This window comes from Xenia sp. Carnegie-2017, unplaced genomic scaffold (assembly GCF_021976095.1).
Source record: "Xenia sp. Carnegie-2017 unplaced genomic scaffold, XeniaSp_v1 HiC_scaffold_16, whole genome shotgun sequence".
Classification (NCBI taxonomy): Eukaryota; Metazoa; Cnidaria; class Anthozoa; order Malacalcyonacea; family Xeniidae; genus Xenia; species Xenia sp. Carnegie-2017.
Genome location: NW_025813469.1, coordinates 11,162,003 through 11,185,480, shown reverse-complemented (window position 1 = coordinate 11,185,480; position 23,478 = coordinate 11,162,003). Strand labels below are relative to the sequence as shown.

Genomic DNA, 23,478 nt, shown 5'->3' with positions numbered 1-23,478 from the left:
CTTTCTGTGTTCACATAACTCAGTTTCATGTTTAATCTTGTCTCCGTTTGTTTATCTCCAGACCACAACGTTCATTAGAACACAACACTGGAGCAAAGCCATAATTTTCAAGATCTTCAACGTTGATAAATTCAGGACAACCACGATTTGCGTAGTTGCAACTGATCTTTAACTTAGAAATCAAGTTATTTATAAGACTTGCTGGAAGAAGTGTAGCAACCGTCAAATCATCTTGACATTGAGGACATCTTTGTGCATTAACTCGTAGATGTTGTTTAATTCAATAACGACAAAAGATGTGTTCGTTATGTTGACACATTCTAGCATTCTTAACGACGTTGAGGCAAACTGAACAGTAAAAAGTTTCAACAACAGCATTCTTAAATCTTGACTCTTCATATCCACTTTCATAATCTTTAGGATGACGAGCCATTTCATATATCTTACATATTCAATATCAAAATTAATCCAAAATTTGACGAAATTATTCGTTTATTGCTCCAAGTTGAAGATAGAGAATATATTAAAATTCTTAGTCGACATTTGATAAACACGGCAGTTGAAGGCGAAGATTAACAATCCCAAGTTTTGTATTCATATTTATGTTAAGCAAAATAAAGACAAAAAAGACAACATTAAAATTATTCTAACAGGGGACAAAATGTTGAATTTAATAATTAACAGGCTGTAACGTCACCGATTATAATTTCAATCTATTAATTCCTTACACTGTGCCATTGCTAAGCGATTTTGTGTGGAATATTTCACATTTTGTTGAGGTTATTCGTTTTGAAATCAGGTATGTAATTGCATTTCTTTTCATCTATGTTATGCTAAAACCTACTTTTGTATTTCTGTTGCGATTAGGGATAAAAAACTGAAATAAATGATCAAAACATTCGCACAGAAATTCGCGAGAAATTGCATATGAAACAGTCTGTATTGGCTATAATGGATGAAAAATCCTTCTCCCTTTATTGCTTTTGGAAATTCCAGCAAGTCGCTCAGTTTCTATGTTTTCATTTAACGTAGAAGTTTGATGTATCAAATTGTGCTTTCGGTTTGGAACAAATTGGAGGAAATGCTTTCCATATTTTACTAATTGTGTTTGAAACTTTTTGCAAGTAAACATCAACGATTTTATGTAGAATGAAGTTCTTATCAGTGTAGTCATGTCTACAGACGAACTCTAAGCATTTGTTATCGACATTGAGCATTTTAGCGAATGTTCAATTGTATGTTTGAATTGTAGATTATTTCTCTTCTAGGTTAGCTGAACATGTAAAATTTGTATTTTATACCTCCAAATTTTAATTAATAAGGACATTTACCAAGGTAAAAACGCTAAGTTGTTTAACATACCATTAAATAACATGTGAACAAAAGCTTTGATGGTATAGACATCAATAATTGGACTTGAATTTGAATTTGTATTTGTATTTATTAAATATGAACTCTTTTTTGTAACAGTTATGGTTAAATTACAAAGGTTCTAACTAATAAAAAACCATATAACTAATACTATAAGTACATATTTTTATACAAACAATATTACATAGCTATTCCTTAATTCATACTACCAATAAAACAATTTAAACTGGTATCTACTTACTTACTTCAATTCATACTTAGTGTTAAAAAGACATTTTTAAAATGTTGAGTCTTAAAGCAAAAATGTTTGTAAGATCCACAACTTCTCAGATCACCATGAAGAGGTATTCTCTTTGATGAAAGATCATGGACAGCATGTCGACTTGCATTTTATTATTGTGGTTAGCTTTTCAATTTCTTTTCTCTGGTTTTAATGTCCATAAAAGGAAGACTACATTTGTATATATTTAGAACAAGTGTCATCATGAATGAATATTGATTTTCAAAGAAAAAAATGTTTCCCCTTTTAAGTGACGAGCTGCCAAACATCACTGTATCATTATTCTGCTATATGGCCACTGCAAGGAGAGACAAAATTTAAATCTGTAATCATTAAACGATACAAGCCATTATTTTAGAAACAATTTGAAATATATATGCAGAAAAGATAATGCTTGATACATTATGCAACATATAGGTATTAGAGGAAGAAGTTTTGCCATTATTTTGGCTTTGTTGTTGACAAAACTTTACATATTTATGGGTTTGGGAAAATTTAGCAATGTTATTTGGGTGAAATTAGCTTTCATACTTCCCCTTATTTATATAAATATTGCAACACTATCCTCTTGTTTTTTTTTTTATGGTTTCATTTGTTTAGATGGTCTGATTGACCAATTAGGAATGTTGCTCATCATAACAAAAGCGTAAAAATCACCTGGCTCAATTTTGAAACATTCATGCTTCCCCATGTTTGGATAAGGCCATACAAATACTGAAATGGTTTAATCACTTTAGCAAAGTGCATGCCCTAAGCCGGCATCTTGTTCTATGAAGCTTGTCCTACTGACACTTTTTAAAATATAAGTTGTAGAAATGCTGTCACGTGAAGCTCCCAACACTGAATGCATCACATCTTTAGCTGGTGTTATAAAGAGAAAAGAAGGTATTTCTTATATTTTATTTTATCGGTAATTATCTGGCACAAATATGTTCTAATGAACAAGATACAATACTGCTATTGTTTTATTTTGCTTTATTTCAAATCATAATCAGTTAGAATGACATGTAGCTACAACCAGCCTGTTAGATATGTACACAGAGTTATATGTGCATTTAATTACTTCAAGATAATTTGTAATGTAATTAGTAAAAACGGTTTTAAATCGGTTTTAAGTGTAACAATAAGTTATAAAGAAGAATGTGATTTTCTTGCTTTGTTTAAGTTTATAAGTTTTTAATAAAATGGTTAAAATGTTAAGTCATGATTTTTGCATGATAATGGCAAAAATATGGTACTGGGCCAATATCACAGAAATAAGTATATTTACGTACAAAATATAATTTTTTCTGAGGTAAGTTTGTTTTTACAGGCGCAGATTACTGCAGCAATCACAGACGTTATCACAGGTGTATAAATTGTGTTTTAATAACAATTTTGTCTTTCAGATGTTCCTGAAATGTTGAGTGAGAACAATGTGTCCAAAATATATTCTGATGATGAAGATTCTGATAAAGATGATTTTGATCCCAAATTTACCAGGATTTCTTGACGACTATTACCGTATTCGCAAAGACGTCACTGAAAAATTAAAACAGTAAGTAAAAATCCGCTCGAGACTTGAAAATGATTTTTAAAAATGTTTACAAAGGTTTCTTGTCCAAGCATAAGATACATTCAATTATAAGTTGTATTTACATTTAAAAAGTCGTGAAGTATAGCTACGTAATTGGGCACGACAAACGTTTTCTGTAAAATATAGAATGAATTCAACCATTTCCCGCACTTTATGATTCAAAGCAATGACTGACGCGTGTTTAATTGTTCTGAAGAACTTTTTTTATCAAGTTTTTTGCTTTTAAAAACATGCGAATATGAAATTTCAATTGTTATACAACGCTATATTTTAGTAAAAATCACACAGTTTACCGAAAATAAATGTCTTTTCCTACTTGATGTATGTTCTAAATAAGGAATTATTGTTTTGTAGATTTTCTTGGATAAATGGATATTGCGGGATAACAGTCAACCCAGAACCACGTTTATATGTGACTGTAGTAAAGCAGAGAAAAAATGATGAAGATTCTTTAAAGAATGAGATCAACGACAAATTTGGATGGAAAGCGTCTGATTATATTGATTTTCGTTATGCCAACAGCTCATTAGCGACGTTTCGATATTTGTCAACTCAAGGTAAAACAAAGTAAATTTTACTTAGCATATTTAAGATTAAGACAGTAGATAATCATATCTACAGCACCGCTCGCGCATTGTTAAAGTTTTGCGTAAGATACGCGTATCGTTCTTGTATCATACGCGTATCATTCTCGTATCATACGCGTATCATTCGCAATGGTCACTTCTGGCATACGCGTATCGTCTTTATCATACGCGTATCATCTCCTATCATAAGTTTGTTTTTCCACTCAAATACGTATCATCAAGCAAAATCGGTAGGTTATCAAGGCGACGCGTGCTTGTGAATAATGACCATCAAATTTACAAGCACGCATCGCCATGTTACGTTTTGTTACGAAACGTTACGATACGTAAAGCGAAACAGGTTTGTTACCATATGTTTCCACGCGTATCGCCTTCAACGCTACGCAGCGCATCATCTCCTTGCATCATACGGGTATCGCCTCGTATCATACGTATCATTCCGTATCATACGCCTATCGCTCCCGTATCATACGCGTATCGTTCTTGTATCATACGCGGTCGTCTCTTATCCTACACGTATCGTTCTCGCATCATACGTATCGCCTTCTGTATCATACGCGTATCGTTCTTGCTCATACGCGCATCGTTCTACGCGTATCGCCCCGTATCATACGCGTATCGTTCCCTGTATCATACGCGTATCGCTCCCTGCATCATACGTGTATCGTTCCTGCATCATACGCATCATTCCTGTATCATACGCGTATCGTTCCTGTATCATCTTCGCATCATACGCGTATCGCATCTGCATCATACGCGTATCGTTCCGCATCATGCCGGTCGCCTCGTATCATACGCATCGTTCCTCGCATCATACGTGCATCATTTCGCATCATACGTGCATCGTGTCGTATCATACGCATCGCCCGCATCATACGCGCATCATTCCTGTATCATACGTATCGCTCCTGCATCATACGTGCATCGTTCCGCATCATACGTATCATTCTCGCATCACATACGTATCGCTCTTGCATCATACGCAAGTATTCGCCTGCATCACGCGCATCACTTCGTACGCGCATCGTTCTGCATCATACGCGTATCGTTCCCGTATCACGCGTATCATTCTCGTATCATACGCGCATCATTCCTTTATCATACGCGTATCATTCTCTTATCATACGCGTATCGTTCCTGCATCATACGCGTATCGTTCTCTTATCATACGCATACGTTCTGTATCATACGCGTATCGCTCCGTATCATACGCGTATCATTCTGTATCATACGGGTATCGTTCCTGTATCATACCGCGCATCATTCCCGCATCATACGCCCATCGCTCCTGGGTATCATACGCGTATCGTTCCATCATACGCGTATCGTCTTATCCTACACGTATCGCTCCCGTGCATCATACGCGTATCGCTCCTGCATCATACTGCATCGTCCTTAATCATACGCGCATCATCGTTCCCGTATCATACGCGTATCGTTCTGCATCATACGCTGCATCGTTCTGCATCATACGCGTAGCTCCCGTATCATACGCGTATCGTTCCGCATCATACGTGTATCATTCTCGTATCATACGTGTATCGTTGTCGTATCATACGCGCATCGTCTTCGTATTCATACGCGCAATCATTCTTGTAATCATACGCGTATCGCCTTGCATCACGTGCACGTTCCGTATCATACGCGTATTCGTTCCTCGCATCATACGCGTATCGTTCCTCGTATCATACGCGCATCGTTCCTGCATCATACGCGCATCGCCTTCGTATCATACGTATCGTTCCGCATCATACGTGCATTCCTCGTATCATACGTATCGCTGTCGCATCATACGCGCATCGTTCCTGCATCATACGCGCATCATCTGCATCATACGTATCGCTCCTCGTATCATACGTATCGTTCCCTGCATCATACGCATTATCTCCGCATCATACGCGTATCGCCTCATCATACGTGCATCGTTCCTGCATCATACGCGTATCATTCCGCATCATACGCGTATCGTTCTCGTATCATACACCGTATCGTTCGTATCATACGTATCATCCTCGCATCATACGTATCGTTCTCGCATCATACGCGCATCGTTCCTCGCATCATCATACGTGTGCATCATCTCGTATCATACGCGTATCGTTCTTGCATCATACGCGCATCGTTCCCGTATCATACGCATCGTCTCGTATCATACGCGTATCGTTCCTTGATCATACGCGTATCGTTCCTTGCATCAGCGCATCAATTCCGCATCATGGCATCGTTCCTGCATCATACGCGTATCATTCCTGCATCATACACGCATCGTATCATGCATACGCGTATCGTCTCCCTGCATACGTGCATCATTCCCTGTATCATACGTATCGTTATCGCATCATACGCGCATCGTTCCTGCATCATACGCGTATCATCTCGTATCATACGCGCATCGCTCCTGCATCATACGCCGCGCATCGTTCCTGCATCATACGCGCATCGTTCCTGCATCATACGCGTATCGTTCCTCGTATCATACGCATATCGTTCCTGCATCATACGCCATCGCTCCCGTATCATACGCGTATCGCCTGTATCATACGTATCATTCCTGTATCATACGCGTATCACTCCGTATCATACGCATCGTTCCCGTATCATACGCGTATCGTTCTGCATCATACGCGCATCGTTCCTGCATCATACGCATCGTTCCGTATCATACGCCTATCGCTCCTGTATCATACGCGTATCGCTCCTGCATCATACGTATCATTCCTGTATCATACGCGTATCGTTCCTGCATCATACGCCGCATCGTTCCTGCATCATACGCATATCGTTCCTTGCATCATACACGTATCGTTCTCGTATCATACGCGCATCGTTCCTGCATCATACGCGCATCGTTCCGTATCATACGCGCATCGTTTTCGTATCATACGCGTATCGTTCTCGTATACGCGTATCGTTCTTGCATCATACATGCATCATTCCTCATATTATACGCGTATGATTCTCGCATCATATGCTTATCGCCTTCCTCATGATACGCGTATCCTTTTGTATCATACATGTATCATTCTCGCATTATATGCGTATCGTTCTTGCATCATACGCGTATCGTTCTGTATCATACGTTCATAGGCTACCTTGTTATCATATAGCGAGTGGTAATTGCATTTAATTTGCTATCTGATATTTATCAAATCAAGGTATACACAAAATAAATTCTTGCGTGTTAAAATTTCTAGGTTTAGATTGCAGATAATCATATCTATTTATATGAACAAAGGCTTATCATTTCTTAAGAATGTTATGTCTGCCTTTGCCGATGTAACTATTATAGTGAGATTATAGTGACTCTGTTCTCACCAAATTGCTACAGAATGCTTTAGGTGTCAACAGTGATATGAACTATAAAACTATGATGAAACAATGATAACACTGAGATGAAGAATCGTTTAGTATATTGTAGCAAGGAGCATTTAATGCATTACAGTAAGAGAACATTTCAAAGTCTGAAAGAGAACTCCGATTGCAGTGAAAGCTGATCACAATACAATATGAGAGACATTTAGAACACTTAGGCGAGGGAACATATTGTATCTCTAGGTGATAGATCATTTAGCACGCTAAGATGAGGGCACACGAATACACTGGGTTGAATGTAACACCTTAAACATTTAACATAATACATACTACTTTAAAGGACCTTCGGTAGAAATGTGCGCGATTGACTATTTGTACCTTTAATAACCCTCGTGAACCCCGATTACCTACATGTTTTGTCTGTGTTTATAGCTAGTGTAAATCATCGTAGTGAAGAAGTTAATGACTGTCCCAGTCCAAAGTTGCTAAAATCTTGATTAAATGAAGTTGAACAAAGATCCATGTTGTCAGGAGAGGTTATACATTTTCTGAAGGATATATATGGTGATGTAGATATTACTTCCTAGTGAGTAGAAGTGACGTAGAACTGTGATAAATCGAATGAAGCCTTACCAACGTAAAAATGGGCTAATTCTAAAAGGTCTTGAAGCTACATTATATTCAGACGCATTAACTCATAACTCTTCAACTTCAAGGTTTTACAGGGAATAGGCACTGCATCTATATCAAAAATCCTTTGCATCACTTATATTCTTTTCAAATTAGCCATTCCTACAGAGGAGGGACAAAACTTGAGTAGTTTCTACACACTGTATGCATCACCGATTATAATTTCAATGATTTAATTCTAAATGAAGATATGATTCACTTTGCCGGACAATTTAAGCACCGTCTCAGGACTGAAAATCAGGTGATTCAACGGGATTCGAACCATGACCCTGCGGTGCCAAGATGCAGTGCTCTGACTAACTGAGCTGAAGTCACACAGTGGTGAGCAGGTCAATATTGTTGGGCCATAAGTTTTCTCGTGAATGAATGTCGTATGAATCAGCTGAATATTGGTGTTTGAATTATCGAGATATGATCTTCGCACTTTGCTGTACAATTTAAGCAATCGTCTCAGACCTGAAAATCAGGTGATTCAACGGGATTCGAACCCATGACCTCTGCGGTGCCGGTGCAGTCTCTGACCAACTGGAGCTATGAAGTCACACAGTGGTGAGCAGGTCATATTTCAAATAATCGCACTGCATAAAACATCTTATATGACATTCCTTTCACGAGAAAACATGAGCCCAACAATATTGACCTTGCTACCACTGTGACTTTATAGCTCAGGTTGGTCGAGCACCGTACAGGCACCGCAGAGGTCATGGGTTCGAACTGCTGAGTCACCTGATTTTCAGGTCCTGAGACGATTTTAAATTGTCCAAGCAAAGTGCGAAGATCATATCTTCTAATTTCAAACACCGCACTGCATAAAAACATTCATACGATTTAATTCTTATTATTATTCAAACTCCTGATTAATCCTTTGCATAAACTCTTTTTCAACGAGATTACCTGTGTAACTAGAAGTTTTTGCACTTAGAAAGAACAAAGTAGTCTTAAGCCTTGGAAACTTTCTCGTAGAATGTTTTATGTTCATAGTTGATTTTACATCGCATACACATTTTGTGTTTGAGTACTTTTAACGCGCTAGCTTAAACATGTCAGCACCATCACCTGGACGTTGTTTCCATGGTGTTATTAACATATTCAAATAATTCAATGTAATATTTCAGTTCTTGCAAACAACTTTTGAATAAATTTTCCAAACACATTTTTAACTGTACTTTTAAAGCCCCATATATAGATTCCTAACTCTCCTCCTGTTGTTCTTCTTCATCATCAACAGTCCAGATATATTTGAAACTGTGAATTAAACATAATGATCTTCTTCTACAAACATGTAACGATACCCTGGGTTCAAACCATTTACTTTGTTATGATCATTTGACGACAGAGCGAACAACTTATAATCGACGATACGTTTTAGTTTATTGTAGATCAACCAGGCGTTTAGTTTGAGAAATCATGGTTGTTGTTGATGGACGTTGAGCAATTTAGTGGTAGCTGTCACCCCAGAGTCAAAATGAGGAGTAAACGCAGCCTTTACCCGTCATTTATATCTTTTGGTTCTAATACGGCTTAACCTGACAAATATTAACCTGACGTTTACTTTCATTTGACTCTGAAGATTTGACTACCGCTAGTTGTCGAAACGTCAGTTGACAACAACAAAACAGTCTTTTTCAGGACTATGCTAACCTAGACGACCTACATCTGCAAACATGTAACGATACTCCCGGTTCAAAACCATTTATTATAAATACACAATGATACTTCAGTGATGCACCTTTGGTCGATGCAATTTGTAAAATACGTAATCTTTGGGTGAAAGGAACTTAGTTGTGCACACAACATTGAGAATACAGGACATGTTGCTGTTTCAATAAATTAATGCTTCATGTAACTCATGTTCTATGGAGAATTCAAATGACGTATGATCAAATGACAAGCATCCCCACTCTAATATTTACTATGAACACAATTGATCTTTTGTTGCCATGAAGAGATTGAATAATGAAGTCTGCCATATCACGTTAAAAGCATATCTTTCATTGATCTTTCTTTTTTCGAATGGCTGTCTATAGTGGCAAAGGCTCATTACTCATTAGTCACATCATGCAGGCTTGCGCTGTGGCGAGGCTGCTGGTATTAATTACTACACTCAATAAGTCAAAAATTTAACTATTTAAGTACAAAGGATAAGTCGCAACCGATGTTTCACACAACATAGACGCAAAGTTACAACTTGCATTATAAATAACCACTGAAGTCGCAAGATAGGAGAAAACTTGAGGAAGACGCCAGTCTTTTCACAGGTAGCATATCCATGACTCTTCCTTTCCAGTTTTGTTGCTACAATCTTTTTCATGATCTGCAAAGCCTGCTTGCTTTCTACGTGACATCTGGCTTCCTACTACTGTCGCAGAATGCCAAACAAATTTCAACTCAGAATAATACAAAATAAATTTTCCTTCTTGCATATTTAAGATTAAGTACGAGGTATGAGAGATTTGTAATTTGTACATATTATTGCTTCTGCTCTCCTCGTGAAGTAAAATATAAATAAATTACTATCGCAACAGACAAAACTGAGCAATGTTGTCGTAAGAATTTCTTTTGTTATGTTGAGATGTTTAAATTGTTTGGTCATATCAACTAAAAATAGCTATTGATACTGAACAAACTCATCAAAAACATTTGAGACAGAAAAATAGATAGTAATATATATTTATTTAATGTAGAAATAAAAATTAGAAAATATAGCGACCTTGTAAGAAAAGGACGATTAACTCAATTAATGGCATAAATACTTTCTTTTTCCATAATTTGAAAATCATTAGCATGATAAGTGTTGAAAATATGTTGTTTTGAAGTATGCTTACTGAAAAGTATTAAACAGTATAAATATATGTTAACTCTACCTGCAAGAGAGCAATTTCTTTGACAGCCAGTAAAGTAAGAGCGTCAGACAAAAGTTCTTTCCATCTTGTTCAAAACAAGGAAGGTACGTATAACTCAGGAAACCATTTAAATACAATTTAAATAGGTTTATATATATTAAGGTTTTTCACAAGTTTCTAAATATATACTGCATTACTAATGTTGTTGGGATTTAAAATAAAATTCTATTGTTGAATGATGTTGAGCATGATATTAAGAATTATTCAGACCTAGGTCAATGTTATCTACCGAAGTGAACATGAAGCGAATAAATACTGACCGATGTCTGAATAATTCTTTTATCATTTGAAAGCCAAGTTCAATAATTGTTTTATTATTCTTTCAAATAATTGAAATAATGATGGAACATGCCAATGTAAAACAGTTTTAAAACCTTTGCTTTTGTCCTTGTTAGATGGTTAATTAAAGTAACTGCTTTGAAATATTCAGTAATTAAATATGTTCAAAGCCAGCTTCGCTGCTTTTTAATGTTTCACAATCATTTTGTTCAAAAGGTTTTTATATATCGCTTTAGAAACTATATAAACATCCCTACTGTTTGACTTTCTCAAATTCGGCTTTTACTGTTGTCAACAAAAGTAGAAACTGACTATTATTTGTAGATAAAGCGTCATACCTACAGATATCGAGAATTTTTTGCAGGTAACTGACCATCAAACCCAACATAGTTCACATAGTGAATATTAATAGTGGTATTGGTGACATTCAAATTTTGTTACCACGACAAAGTCTCTGTTTTATTATTTTAAATAATATAATTATTGACTTTAATAATGTTGTCACGCAATCAAACATCTGCCAAGAAAAGTTTTTTCTTCTAATGTCAAAGATCGAACTTGCACCTGAACTTTTAACACAGTGTCCAATAGCCTTCCTCTTGTGATCTGTGATTCGAGATCTAACATTTCATGTATATCTATTATCTTTTTTGTCTTTTTGGTTCTCATTTTAAAAAGCCGTCATTTTGATGGAGACATTTCAGAGAAACAGCGCGTTCATCGTCATTTATACATTAACATGTATTACTTGGAATCCAAAGCTTCAATGTCAATTGATTTAATGAAGCTCAAAGCCAGAAGATCTTGAATCTAACAGAATATCAATGTCTCATGATTTACTAAACTATGACCTAAACTGGAACAAACCATGAATTACTAAATAGTACCTTCCAGTCCCATAGTTTAAATAAATCATATAGTTCAGGTGTGTTGACAAGTGACTTCGATCCTCATGAATTCAAATGCTTCATCAAGGGCAGATAAAGAACTATTTTAGGTAAATCAAATTATCAAAAATTATTATTTTCGTAATTCAAGATGTATTTCTGTTTTTCAAATTTTCACTGTATTGAGACGTTGTCTTGTCGCCCTCATTTCACAAAATGTAATGATGAACTAATTCAGATTATTCTGATCAGATAAACTATCCCGTCATTTTGATACACAAGCGTGATAACTCTTTCATGTTGAGATGAAATAAGCCTAACCATTTTGCAGTGAAGTAACTCTAGCTATTTTCATGAATAAAATTAATCAACATCAATGAACAATTTAAATCCTGAACTTTTAACAAAATAACGCTTCCAGGAAATGCCAAATCAATGAAGTGAGACACGTACGAAGCTGTTTGCTGCATTGCAGACAACCAAATTAGACGTTTGCCTTTGGGCGAAAACCTGCAATTGAACGGTGATGGTAAAGTCGTCGTTACTAGCAGAAGAGACCAGTATTATATGGTCAAGGCAATCTTGGAATCGGAAAGAATTGAGCAACTCATTGGCCTAAAGTGTAAACCTGCCTTTATGTTCCTTAACATTAGGTGAAATGGTGAACTCTGATATCCATGTTGCATGTCGTATCGCTGCTGTATTCACAATTGTGTAAGCCATTACATATGTTCAATATTTTGGCAAGTGACGCCCGTTTATTACAAAATTGCTGAAGTTTTTTCATGTAAAAATACATTTTTCACATTTATATTCAACCCATTTTAGCATGAAAAGAATAATAGTAATTTGTAGACCTGTTGCTTATTTAAGTTTTGAGGTAGTTAATAGTGAATTTTATATGGAGCTGCTAATATTCACTTGAATGAAACAATATGAAGAGCAGGCGAAACTTGATCACTGATTTAATTAGTTTTTTTCAAAAAATAGCTGCAATGTTATTAGGCTTTCATTATGAAATGATTGTGATATTCTGGGATTTTGTCCTCTGCCCATTGTATGTGGAACAAACAGACTTGGAAAGACAAAATGTTCAAAAGCCGCATAAGTCTTGTAGGAAATGGATAAAACTTCTTTTCAGCAGTAAGGGAAAGATTCATCCCCAGGCTATGCAGCAGATCAACTTTGCCTCCCGTGCTCGACGACGTTAAAAGCCCCACAGTTATTGAAAATGTTGCGGTCTCTTTCTACAACAGTGGCAAAGACGGGACATGTGTTTTCGAAACAGCTCCTCGAACGATTCCGATGTTCACAGTCAATTGGGACACTTTAGAGGGATTGAACAATGACCCCAGGTAGATTTTTTCCGTATTTATGGAAGAAGTTTGCTTTACTCCAATGTAATTTTTTCACGTGCTGTAGAGTAATTTGGAAGGTTTGTCCTAATTCCTTTCAAGAAGAAGCAAGAAGTCCTTTCGGAATGGAGAATCAACAGAACGCAGAATTGGAAAACAATGCAATAATGGAAAGAGGGTCTAGTGCTTTGGGACCATAGGTAATTAGCAGATCTGTCGAATACCTCTGCATAACAAGAACTAATGAGCTCTGTCAACAATTTACCATTGAAGCACCGAACATCGACGACTGCTGTTTAAGAAATCATGCACTTTGTAGCATTTGCTGAGAAGTAACTGCCTTATTAACCACATAACATGAAAAATTGAGCAATAGCCAATGACCACTTGCACAATTATAACATAGGTAATATTAAGGGTATTGATGATCTCTATCCAAGCAATGCCATCGCTTTTTTCAAACAAACAATCCTGCCAGTGTGGATGAAGGATTCCAGACCAACCAAGCGCAAGTGTCTCATGCAACTTCAAACAGAACAGCCAATTATCGTGGACTTAATAATGAAGTCAATAGAGCACAAAATATCTTGGTAAAAACGTATGTAATAAATTCATAGCCCATAGACCAAATCATAAAGTAAATTGTGACATTTCTCATATCTAGCTAGTTCACTCTGCGTGAATCCAAAAGTGACATTTACGTCAAGCTCCAAGTGGAGTAAGACTAAATGGAGTAGCAGTGGCACTGAAATGGTTTTTGCCTTGCTAAAAGATCACGGAGTTCTGTTTCCGAATGAAGAAAGAGTGAGACAAGAAATTAAGTCTCTGACATTGGGGTGGTCAATGGGCGAAGCCAGTATTTCAATGCAAATGCAAATGGTGAAAAGATCAAGAGGCTCAGATGGAGTAGAAACTGCTTCCAGAAACTGCTTAATTATACAACAATCTGCATTTGAAGTGAGGAATTCGATTGTTTTTCGGAAGGCTAGCATTTTAACTACTAATTTTATACAGATGGAAGCAAGCGAAAGGATTACAAATGGAATAGACTGGTTATTCTTTAGCCATGATATGTTAGTTTCTATGCTTGAAAATTTATTTAAGAACAGATGCTATTTAAAAAGAAATCTAAAGTGTATATTGACTAAACGTGTGATTGTCATTGAAAAGCCAAATAATAGTCATTATTTTTTAGCCTTCAACATCTTAGAGACAAATATCGCAAGAGACAGTTAGTCCACCGCCGAAACCAGCATAAATTATTCAAACACAGCGTCTACAACTGAAATGGAAATTGGTAAACGCAGCAGACCGTCAACATCTGGAACCAGAAGATACAAATCAAACACACCGTCCACATCCGACAATCAAAATGGAAGAACAAACATCACGTGACGTAAATGTAAACACCACGCAAAACTAAAATACATCTTGAACGATAACTCTATAGTTTTGTCCCATGACTGGCTGAAGCCAAAATACATCTAAATTTTGTCAAGCTCCCCTGAAGTAATGTGTGTTTTTCGGCGGCCGATGTTTGCTTTACTTCTTGGCAGTGGAAAACAATGAAAAAATTGATTTATTGTCGTTTTTTACACATTTCTGCTTTGAAATTGCAGCTAGCATGCCACAGCAAAATATTTTTGAAGAGAAACATATTCAGCAACAATGGAGGACGATTTATCGACAAACTAATACAACTCTGCAAGACGAAACTGAATGTTAAATCATGACACACAATTTTTCGTAGTTGCTGCCTGATGCGTGGCAAAACAGTATTCTTGACATGACTCGATCCATCCCCCCACGCGACCTATATACTTGTGAAATCTCGATTTGTGTCTGTCTGTTAACAACCGGGGATTTTACGGAATGAGGGGAGCGCAAATCACAATAAAGTAGAACCTTTCGGAACTTCTAATTTTGTGTTTGACTTTAAATGTCTGGAATTTGAATAGATATGAGGTATAAACAACGCAATACAGTAAGATACTAAAATTGAGTGACTATCATGACATTTAAGAAATAAAAGATGTTTACTGTGTTCATCAAGGAAATCCACTGTAGGGAAACCTCTGGAACCTTTTTCTGGAACTTCTGTAAGTTTCTATTTGATTTTAAACGTCTGAACCTGAATAGATGTGAGGCATAAACAACGTAAATACAGTAAGATATACTAAAATTGAGTGATCATTCGCGACATTTTAGAAAATAAAAGATGTTTACTGTGTTTGCACAGGCTTATGCGCTGAGAGACTGGGAGAACTCGAGGAAGATTCAGTGCAAGCCCGCACCGACGGTCGGGACGCGGAGCTCGGGGAAATATTTAGGTCCCGGATGAATGTAAACAAATATATTTTTGCTAACTGCTTTCGAGTTTCGGCATAGGCGCCCCAGAAAGAAATCTGCTTGCGTTTTTTTCATTTTTTCATGCAATCGATTTATGTAAATAGTACTAAATATATACCTTGATTCATGTTTAATGTTTGTCACGCGCACTGTTCCTGCGTGACTTCCACGTATATATGGTCCTAAAGTTTTATATTTTGACAAGTTTTGCAACTCTCAATATAGGTGGCCCAAAAATCACTTTTAAATAGTTTAAAAAGCGAAAACTCTCCCATTCCATCGTAACAGACCGTGGAACGCAAACTTTGTATAATTGATTGTATCTATATTATATATTTACCAAATGTAGGCAACTATCATGGCAGTTACGAAAACATGCCTTTACATAAAGTAATCATACGTAAAAACAGACAAGAAACCAAATAATAATTATATCACTAAAATAGGAAAATTTTCTTCATGAATCCATACCTAGCTTTGAAAAAGACGACAAAATCCCGAAAAATATGCGTGAACGTTTTAACTTGTTTGTAAATTTTTTCTGTCTCCATGCTGGATGCCTCTATATTGGTGCATACGCTATTATTTTAAAAAAGACTGTCAACTGCAATTGGCTAAAAATTAATTCACGATCTAAAATTACGATATCTCTATTTACCGAGCCAAAGATTGAGCTCGGAATCGAAATTCAAATCGTAAATCGAAATTCAAATCGTAAATGAACTCAATATCTAATTTGGCATCGAACTGAAAAATTGATTTTTCCTTAGATATGTCAGATAATCTCGGAGTGTTCTGCATATCCCTACTCGACCCTTCTCCGCTTGAGATAACAACTTCAGAATACAGTCTCTTTGTCATTGTTTGAATAAAGGTAAAACGTTACAAGATAAAACTTATAAAAAGCTATTGCTGCATGTGTACGTCATGGACGCTTATCTGAAAAAAAATGTAGTATGACGTAAATCATGCATGCATAATGTATTGACATCTCACAATTCAGATGTTTGCCTGCTTCACTCACGTGTCGTAACGTATCGTGGCAAAGCTCAACATTGCGCATGCGTGTTGCACCTTTGTTCATCAAATTCATAAGCACGCTGCGCCCTGTTACGTTTTGCTACGAAACGTTGCGATAAGTGGCTAGTGGAAATCAGGCTTTAGAATGAAGAAGCGCAATGGAGAGTGAGCACTCAAAGATCGACTCATATTTTGCATTAATTAATTACAATAGCTAAGATATAAATAATCAATTCTAAGACAGCCAGAATACTGCAGTGCTGCATTGCATTTCTCGGTTTTAAAATAGATGAAAAGTTAAAATAAAAAGGAGTTAAAGACCTGTAAACCAAAAGAGGAGTGGATTGCTTGACGGAAGGAACGCAAAAAGATGTTGTTTGTTTCACAAGGTAAAATTTTTTTATTTGTTAGCGCTATGGATTTTAGACAAACAAATTTTTAATATTGCAAACACGTTGAAAATTCGTGAAAAAAGAATTTTGCGATTTGTTTTAAATAGCCAGATCTTTGACTTGGAGCTCCAATTTCGTATCCTCATTAGGTATCCTCTAAACTTACGAAGAAAAGAAAAAATAGTTCAAGAAATCGATTGTGACAATATTTACTATTGTATTTGCGTATAATAAAAACAAAAAAGTCAAAAAATCATAGTTGGCCACTGTATCGTAACATCAAGGAATCGATTTTGCCCCCAAAAATGTGTGCTGTATTTTGGAGTATAGGATTATATTCACTGATTATATTATGATGTCACCTCTCTATATTGTTTATAATCTTATGATTGATAATACCACTGGTCAATCTCATACACAGTTGTAAGTTTGAAGATTCTGAACAAATACTAAAGCAATAAATTTTCTTTTTGTCTCTGTCATTAGTAAAATACTAAAACCATTTATTTCTCCAGTAATTTATTATAATAATCAAAGGTTATATGGACATTGTAAGTTTACATATTTAATTTTAAGTAGTGTTTAGCTTTAATATAAAACAACTTTTACTGAGTTGTAATGTTCTGATTATTTTGAGAATAATTCTGTTCTTATATATACTTTTGTCCAAAAGGTAAAATTTCAGCAATGGCTACAAATCGTCGTTTATTCATTGAAGGAAGATATGTCCATGAAGAACTGCTTCCCATTTTAAAACACTCTACTGATTTAAGATGTTCACCTTTATCATCCACACCTCCCATGACAACAATTGTATCACCTGTTATAACTGCACAACACCCGGATCTGTTTTCCAACATTGATGGTAAGACTGTAATCTTTCCTGTATTACAGTCATACATAATAACACTGTTCAAACTTTTTTCTCTATCATCAGAACCTCCAAGAAGAACAACTTCTCTCCATTGAACCTGCCAATTCAGTTAATGGATGAGGTAATGGAGGCATTTTAAATGTAAGAGTCCTTGGATCAAACTCCAAAACACTGGACAAAAACTTTGCAATCTTTTCCGTTCCTCCAAAATAAGAACTTTATCATCAACAACAACAGCTCCATGCTTATACCGTGGTTCAGGCATATATCACACAACTCTTTCAAAACATAGATTTTGAAAGCCAAATCTTTATTTTACTGATGAAATCTGTTTTCCTTGGCCATAATCATCTCCTCCAATGAAAAAGATTTTTGTCTACAAACAACAGTTTGATGACCCTAACAATGATAAGGAAGCTTTTTTGTGAAATGTCTTCCATGTCAACGGTAACTGTTTTATATTCAATGTCTCCGTTGACTTCCCACCTCCAAAAACAAATAAATTATCATCATAAATAAATGATGAATCCCACATGTGTTCATTTATCATTGATGCAGTTTGAAACCATTTCTCCTCCCCCATGAATAATTTTCAACACTTTTTAAGGAATCATATGGGTAACCTCCAGTAAACCAAAATATCACATTTTACTGAGTTCATCAACATTTCAACTGGTGATGTTGATGTTTGAACATGTTGTTCATTTTATATTCATCTTTTCGAACATTTGAAACATCATGGCTTTCATTTCTTTCATTTCTTTGTCACTGTAGAAAGGTTTTTGAACATCTTTTATTTCCTGGGTCACTGTAAAAAGATTTTGTTGAACATGTTTTATTTCTTCTTGATTCTATCATTTCTTTGGTCACTGTAGAAAGATTTTGTTGAACATCTTTTATTTCTTTCCTTGATTCCACATTTCTTTGGTCACTGTAGAAATATTTTGTTGAACATTTTGTATTTCTTTCCTTGATTCCATCATTTCTTAATACTGTAGAAAGATTTTGTTGAACATCTTTTATTTCTTTCCTTGATTCCATCATTTCTTTCTTTTAATTCTATTATTTCTTTCATAGACTGACCACATACAACATCAAACTGTTGATTAATTTTTCTACTCATTTCAGTCAGTTGCACTTTTCTCTTGTTCCTCATGATCAAAACTTTTTCAAACATTTCTCTAATCTCTTGAAAGTCGTGAGAAATGATCTTTCTGCATTTACTTATCTCAGTTTCATGTTTAATCTTGTCTCGTTTGTTTATCTCTTTCACAACGTTCATTAGAACACAACACTGGAGCAAAACCACTCAACATGTCTTCAAGATCTTCAACGTTGACAAATTCTGAACAACCACGATTAGCGTAGTCGCAGCTTATCTTGAACTTTGAAATCAAGTTATTTACGAAACGCGCTGGAAGAAGTGTAGCTACAGTCAATCTCTTGACATTGAGGACATCTTTGTGCATTAACTCGTAGATGTTCTTTGATACAATAACGACAAAAATATGTTCGTTATGTTGACACATTCTTGCATCTCTAACGACGTTAAGACAAATAGAACAGTAAAAGTTTCATCAACAGCAGTCTTAAATCTTGACTCTTCATATCCACTTTATAATCATCTGGACGATAAGCCATTTCATACGTTTTCTCATATAATTTGATGTTAAAATTTATCCAAGTGTTGAAGACAAAACAAAATAATGCATTGAAGTAGATTTACAAAAGACATGAACAGTTAAAACAATATTTTATGTAACAGGTGCAATCGCGTAAACATGCTCACCATAGTGACGGCTATCGATTGAATAATTAATTACTTTGCTATCTTTACTTTATACAACGTAGTTTTATCCTGTGGATAGCTATCCACTGTATTAGACTTTTCCATTGGATATTACTTATCCATTAGATGTTTTATCCAATAGATAAATAATGATACATTTGGCCTTACGACTGAATTCACTGTCTGTCTACGTCACTGATGGTGTATATGAAAAGAAGATCTTCAGAACTAAGTCTGTTAAAATATTTCAATACCTGCAGGCGGCGCTACCACGTATTTTTCATTTCTTAAATTGCCGGCTGAGAATGCCCCTAGACCCTCTAAACGTTTTAGTTATCAGACTGTATGTGAACTCAAAGACATAGTTAAACCATACGTAATGAAATATTTTATATCGGAAACTTCATCAACTTTTTTAAAAGGTTGGTCAGAATCCAAGTTTGGAATAATTTTTCTTACAATTTTTAGAAAAGTCAAGGTTGAAAGCTAAAAACAAAAAACGTACGACAACTTGTTTATGGAACCCAGAGGTCTCTTTAGTTAAATCTCGTTGAGGTAGTCGTACTTGTAATAAAATATGAAGATTACTGTTTTCACAGGGGGCTGATAAGGGTTTTACTTGTTCCGTTCGCAACCACTACAATCACCTGTTCTCATTTCTGATGGATATTTCATGGATATTAGACCAATGATTTAGACTTAAAAATGACTTCGTGCCATTTTAGTTGTTTGGAAATGGGAAAACGACCAGTTTTGTGGTACATTAAATTGTAATAGTCTAAAAGCAGCACAAACATGTTTCTCAAAAATGAATGGTTTAAAACACTAAAAATTACGATAAAAAAGAAAACGTATTTCAAAGGAACTGATTGTGACAATATTAATTATAATATTTATTCCTGATATTTACAGACAATCACAGCCTGCCACTCTAACTGAACATCTGGAACTCGATTCTGCCCCGCCTCAAAGAAACGTGTTCCATTACTTTTTGGACAATAGACTGTATCACGATGCCAAGTCTAGTATTATTCATAATCTCTAAGCAAACAACTTGTTCAATTTCTAAAGATATTTTATACCCCTTTTAAAACAGTGTCAAAAAAACTGGACCTTCTGGCTCGTTTTATACGGCGAAATACATGCGCAGATTGCATAAATAAGTAAAGGTAAAGAGAAATTTTTAGTTTTTCCTAATTTCTTCAATGTTTTCTGTACATTTAAAATTTGCTAGGTTACCATTATTAAGGTACCATTCATTAAAACTTTGGTTGTAATGATATTGAATCATTATACTGCAGATGCATAGGTTCGTATTCAACTTGATAGTAGAAGAAGAAAAGGAGAATGTATTCACATATCAACATCTACATTACTTAATTTTTCAAAACAATTATTCTGACAGCAAGGAAAACATGATTAATTTTAATAATTATCAGGCTGCTACTTCACCGATTGTAATTTCAATCTAGTAATTCTTTGACACAGTATAGAATCAAACAGTAGTCCCACTCTATAAAATTTTTTTGTGTAGCGTAAATCTTATTACGCATGTGATTAGCATAACCGCAGCCAGTCAATTGCTTTTTTTGACCAATAGATGTCTAGCCGTATCCAGTAATCCAATTAAATATACAGCACCACCTGTAAAAATGTAAAGTCGTCGTTTTTGCATGATAATCGCAAAACTATGGTACTGGGTCAATATCACAGAAATAAGTATATTTACGTAGAATATATATATATATTTTGAGGCAAATTCGTTTTAGGCGCAGATTACTGCACCAATCACAGACGTTATCACAGGCGTATAAATTGTGTTTTAATAACAATTTTGTCTTTCAGATGTTCCTGAAATGTTGAGTGAGAATGATATGTTCAAAAATATTCTGATGATGAAGATTCTGATGAAGATGATTTTGATAATTTCACCAGAGGATTTCTTGACGACTTTTACCGTATTCGCAAAAGACGTGACTGAAAAATTAAAACAGTAAGTAAAAATCCACTTGAGACTTGTAAATAACTTTTAAAAATGCTTGCAAAGGTTTCTTGTCCAAGCATAAGATACATTCAATTATAAGTTGTATTTACATTTAAAAAGTCGTGAAGTATAGCTACGTAATTAGGCACGACAAACGTTTTCTGTAAAATATAGAATGAATTCAACCATTTCTCGCACTTATGATTTAAAGCAGTGACTGACGCGTGTTTAATTGTTCCGAAAAACGTTTTTTTATTAAGTTTTTTGCTTTTAAAAACATGCGAATATGAAATTTCAATTGTTATATAACGCTTATATTTTTAGTAAAAGTCACACAGCTTTACCGAAAATAAATGTCTTTCCTACTTGATGTATGTTCTAAATAAGAATTATTGTTTTGTAGATTTTCTTGGATAAATGGATATTGCGGGATAACATTCAACCCAGAACCACGTTTGTATGTGACTGTAGTAAAGGAGGGAAAATGGAAGCTTCTTTGAAGAATGAGATCAACGACAAATTTGGATGGAAAGCGTCTGATTATATTGATTTTCGTTATGCCAATAGCTCATTACCGAGAATCGATATTTGTCAAATCAAGGTAAAAGAAAATAAATGTCATAATTCTAATGAATGTAGGTTATGAAGGTTTTTGGTACAGTGACAATGGTTTGCAGAAAGAATCGTTAAGAATCTATGTACATCTGCTTTACGAGAGTTTAAATGTTAATGGGACTGAACCAAACCTGGAGACGATATTATTATATGCTAGAGAACATATCTGCATTTTACTCGTTGAACTATGATGCTACATGAAACAATTAGCCAGTGTAGATAATCCTAATAATTAAAACCAAGCAAAATTTTACATCCAAACACGCGAGATTTTATCACAGACGCCGTCTTTACCGTTTAGCGATCTCTGTCTCTGGCGAGTGAATTGTTTTAACTGCTGCTTTTCGAGAGAAAATCACAGCAAACCGGTGTTGATTAAGAAAGAATGAAAAACAAAACATAAGGTGTTTCTGGGGTATAGTTTTTATTAAAATACGAAACTATAACAACATTTGATATGTAGTAGTTTCATGTTTGTAGATGCAGATCGTCCAGGTTAGTATAGTCCTGAAAGGGACTGCTTTGTTGTTTAATGAAGCTGATTAACTTAGCGATAGTCATCTTCAGAGTCAAATTAAAACCTGAAGATGACTACCGCTGGTTGTCGAGAAACGTCAGTCAAAAACAGTCCTTCTGAGGACTATACTAACCCGGATGATCTAATCACAAACATGCAACGATATTCCCGGGTTCAAACCATTTACTTTATTTGATATGTTTGATGTATTTTCTTGTTATACTGTCATCAGCCAAGCAAATGTTCAATGTCTTCGCAAAAATCTTTACGTACAATTTGCTTGTTTTTAGCGAGCATGTATAATCGTTTACGTGTTTTTCTTTCTTGGTTTTGAGTGTTCTTCCTTGAGTGAATAATGTTTATCGTTAACAGTATTTCACAGACTGTTAACGACAAATATTTCTTGCTGCTGGCAGCGTTGCATGTATTTTAGTTCAACGGTATTGCTAAGATAAAATTGTATTATTTGAAATTTGCATATTTTAAAAGAGATAACCAAAGTACAATTATACAAACGAACTTATATACATTATAATTTGGTATCATATAGTAACTACCAGGTAGAACCAGGAAATGATAAAAAGTAGCTTTATGTAAAAGGAAACATGAAGTGATATGTAGGAACCGAAGATGATACGTGTTTTTAGTAGGGTAAAAAAATCGAAATTTGGCCAATAGATCTCAGGCCTTTTATTATG

General features: G+C 35.3%; 1 long non-coding RNA gene across 2 annotated transcripts; it reads left to right on the top strand.

The window, feature by feature from the left end:
- Window positions 1–710: 710 nt before the first annotated feature.
- Window positions 711–22,123, top strand: LOC124437468. 2 transcript variants are annotated; one of them, XR_006945705.1, is made up of 5 exons: window positions 711–799; window positions 2,459–2,536; window positions 3,040–3,188; window positions 3,582–3,784; window positions 10,707–10,719. It is a non-coding gene; the product is annotated as an uncharacterized LOC124437468 (long non-coding RNA). The 2 variants fall into 2 exon arrangements; XR_006945706.1 differs by lacking the exons at window positions 3,582–3,784; window positions 10,707–10,719 and adding an exon at window positions 22,052–22,123.
- Window positions 22,124–23,478: the final 1,355 nt, after the last annotated feature.